Source organism: Struthio camelus, chromosome 22 (genome assembly GCF_040807025.1).
Source record: "Struthio camelus isolate bStrCam1 chromosome 22, bStrCam1.hap1, whole genome shotgun sequence".
NCBI classification, from domain to species: Eukaryota; Metazoa; Chordata; class Aves; order Struthioniformes; family Struthionidae; genus Struthio; species Struthio camelus.
The window spans coordinates 9323533-9327410 of record NC_090963.1 but is presented as its reverse complement, the minus strand read 5'-3'; the positions used below and the strand labels follow the sequence as shown (position 1 = coordinate 9327410).

Here is a 3878-nt window from a genome sequence, read left to right as displayed (position 1 = left end):
GGGCAGTGGCAGCAGCCCCACGAGCGATGACCCCTCTTTTGTCACAGCCTCCCCAGTTGAGGAGACAGGTCCTTCCTTGTGTAATTGCCCAGCTGGAGTCACCCTGACGCTGTCTCCTGGGTGTCACCCTGGAAGGACAGGCACAGTGAGAGAAGCACAGGGTTTCCGCCGCTTTGTCCGTCATAGCTCATGGTGATTGTGAGAAAAGCCCAGGGTGCTGGGCAGCATAGTCCCCCTGGCCCGCTGCCAAGAGGACTCTGTTCCTGGGTGCACTGGAACCACCAACCTTACAGTTAACAGCCGAACACACTCCCTGCAATCCCAGCTTCCCCCAACCCAGCCTGCGGGCCAGCAGGAGGGTGTGAATGCTGCTTTCTGCTGAGGCTCCCAGGGCACCGGGGGACAACAGGGCTGTGCTTGGCAAGGACATGTCATGGGACGAGAGTCTGTCCCAGCCCTTGGCAGGCTCCGAGGGGATGTAGCTCAGTGGAAGAGCGCCTGCTCCGCATGCAGGAGGTCCTGGGCTCAATCCCCAGCATCTCCAGGGGTGCTTTTGTCCTAAATCTCCATACCCCGCAGGGGTGAGGGATGGGGAATGGAGGCATCGCCCCTCTCCACAAATGGTGGGCTCACCCTCTCATGGGATGTCCTACGGCATGTGCAGCTCCCCAGGTAGGAAGTGACCAACCGGCTCACTATCTGAAATGACATCCCTGGGCAAGGGAAGAGGGAGTTAACACTGACACTGCTGGGATATGGTTTTATATGTTGCTACTTTTGCAACAACTTGCTTAGCCAGCAACAGGGAAACAGGCAGGAGCTGCTAGGTCACTGAGTGCATCAAAAAGCCCTCTCAGGAGAGATCACAGCCCTGCGGGACAGGAGGGGCGGCATGTATGAAGGCAACAGGACTGGATGCTGGCTGAGAGGTGTTTTTTAGCTGCAGCAGCAGGATAGGCCTGGACAGGCAGGCAGGCAGGTAGGTGCTGTGAAGGCATCAGGTGCACCTGACCACAGGAGGTGGGAGCTCAGCAGGAGGGAGAGGGGAGGCAGGTGGAGGTGGCCCCTGGGACATTGCTGATGAATCACTTGTGTCCCAGCAGCACCTGGCCAGCAGCAGGTGAGCAGGCACTGGGGTCACCACAGGCAGTGGGAGCTGATTCAGCAGCTGGGGAGGTGGGAGCTGGAGCAGGAGAGGGAGAGGCAGGCAAAAGCACAATGGTGGTGTGTTGCTTGTGAGGACGCGTCCATTACGCTCACCCAAGTGGCCAGCAGTGGGCAGGCAGGCATTGTGAGGTCATCGATGGCATCACAGAGGCTGCCCGCCTCTTGGGAGGAGGTGAGAGGGAGGGACAGGTGAAGGTGACAGGTGACATTGGTGGGTTTGATTGTGAGGTTTCCCCTTTCGCAGCAGCTGATTGGTCAGCAGCAGGTGGGCAGGTATGTGAGCGCCTCAGAGACTTCATGAGGTGGACACGAGAGCCTAGAGGGAGGAATGAGGGAGAGGCAGGTAGCCATGACACTGCTGGCATAGTGACTGTGAAATCACCTCTAGGACGGCAACCTGATTGGCCAGCAGCAGGCAGGCAGGCAGGCACTGTGAGGTCATCAAGGGGAGGAGAAAGCCCTCAGGAGAGAGGAGAGCTCCTGAAGAGGGCAGAGGCAGGTGAAAGTGGCATGGGTGGGAGCTTGTTTGTGAGGTCACTTCTGTTGCAGCACTCTGACTGGGCAGCAGGCAGGCTGGTGCTGTGAGGTCCTGAGGCAGATCTGAAAACCTTCCCCATGGAGATGAGAGCTCAGGGGGAGGGGAAAGGGAGAGGCAGGTTAGAGGGACCTGTCTGGGATGTTGATTGTGAGGTCAATTCCTTACATCAGCTGCAGTGGCTGTTAGCATGTGGGGCAGCAGGGAGGTGTTGTGAGGTCATCAAGAGTATTGGAAAACTCCCAGCAGCAGAGAGGAGAGCTCAGGTGGAAGAGAGAAGCGAAGCACAGGAAGGTGGGAGGAGGACAGTGCAGGGATGATGATGTTGCTTCCTTTGCCCTGTGGCAAGCTCTTTGGGATTGAAGCTGTAACGGTGCTACAAGGATGACGTTCAGATTTGTGCGATACGGTCCCTTGTCAACCGAAATGGATTATGTGTCCTCTGGAGCAGTCACATAGGACCACGGGCCAGCTGGATAGGAAGGATTCCCTGGCACAACCCCATTCAGGGACTCTCATCCAACCCAGCTGAAGGTGCTGTTGCAAGGACACCTGTGGTGGAGGCTACCATCAACAGCCAGACAGCAGCCAACTATCCTGTTCCAGAGGTTTGGATTCCCCACATGAGCCTTACCCTAAGCAGAAGATCCCAGTGAATTAGATTTTTGTTTTAAAACAAACACTCTGTCCATGACTGTCTGTGAAGCAAATACCTCACTGTGATGCATCACCTTCTGGCACTGGACTCAGGCACTTGCGTGTTGCCCCTCTGCTCCTGCTGTGGGCTCTGCATGGAGCTTCAGAGCAGGCATGCTGTCTCCTACAGCCAAGGCCAGAGATTTGGCTTTGAGTCTGCCTGGCAGGCTTTGGCCTGGCAAATGTCTCCTGGGGATCCCAGAGCCGTCATCCTGGCGATGGAACAGGGCCACGTCTTCATTTTGTCCCTCTTTGTCTGTTTCTGGCCCACGTCCGGGTGTGTGTGCGTAGTGCCATTTCTGCAGCTGAGCAGAGGGGTCCTTGTGCGAGTGCTTGGGGAGAGCATGACCTTGGGTGGGGGCTGAGCCAAGGCTTGCATCTCCCTGTGGGGTGGGGCAGGGCAGGGGCTGGTGCAGCCCCAGGGCTGGCTGAGTGGGTGCTCACCCCAGAGCAGAGGGGTCGACGGGGCAGAGCAGGGAGCCCGTGTTGCTCTTCTCCACCCTTACTGTGAGAAGCCCACGGGAGAAGAGCGTTCCCAGAGTGAGATTCCACGGAGGTGGGTAATGCACGTGGGCACTCTAACCACAACCCCCGTCCCCATGAGAAATCCCCTCTTCTACTGGGCTCAGGCTCCAGCCCTGCATGTCCCACAGGGGGAGATGGGCCAGGACTGGGCAGGAAGGGGGATGTCTCGGTGCAGGGGCTGCAAGCAGGGAGGCTCCAACTCCCAGGGCCAGAGGTGGTGTTTGAGCCCCAGCTCCTCCCAGAGCCCCCATGGTCACCCCACCCCTGCCCTGCCACCCTGGGGATGTGCTTGTGATAGCACGGGTGTCCCCTGGCAGAGAGCAGCGCACGTGCGGCCAGAGCCAGGCAGAGCAGGGCTGCGTCCCCAGGAAGGGCCAGGCAGAGCAGGGCAGACCCTGAGCAGGACCAGTGCAGCCCAGCTCTCCTGCAGCGCAGCCAAGGGCTGGACACGGCCCCAAGTCCTGCGCTCCCCGCAGCCATGCAAGTCCCAGAGCCCAGGCTTGTGCAGGGCCCCTGAGCAGCTCCAAGGGGAGAGCCTGGGAGCACTGAGGGGAAGAGCAAGAGCTGGCCCTTGGCCACACTGTGCTGTGGCCCTGAGGTGTAAATGTCAGCCTCTTCCACAGCTCGGTGGGTGCAGAGCTTCAGGACAGAAGAGGCTGGTGCAGGACCAGGTGCCTGCAGAGCAGGTGCTCCAGCAAGGAGGTGTGTGCCCCAGAGCAAGAGCCCCTCTGCGCCCTCGGGTCCCCCTGCCCTGGCTCACGCAGCCCTGCTGGGACTGAGCCCTGAGGCCAGTGGGACAGAGAAAGGAAAGAGAAAAAGGCAAAGTAAAAAAAAGGGGAGCATAACAACTGCAGTGTAAGGAAGGAAAACTAAAGCCAGGAAAAATTCTGCTCTCAGAACCTGCAAGTCTAGACACAGACTCCCAGACTCTTTTGCATATTGCTTTAGATAGATA

The 3878-nt window shown here is 58.6% G+C and overlaps 1 non-coding gene across 1 annotated transcript; it reads left to right on the top strand.

Annotated features, from left to right (window-relative positions):
- Positions 1-472: 472 nt before the first annotated feature.
- Positions 473-544, top strand: TRNAA-CGC (transfer RNA alanine (anticodon CGC)). The gene has a single exon. It is a non-coding gene; the product is annotated as a tRNA-Ala (tRNA).
- Positions 545-3878: the final 3334 nt, after the last annotated feature.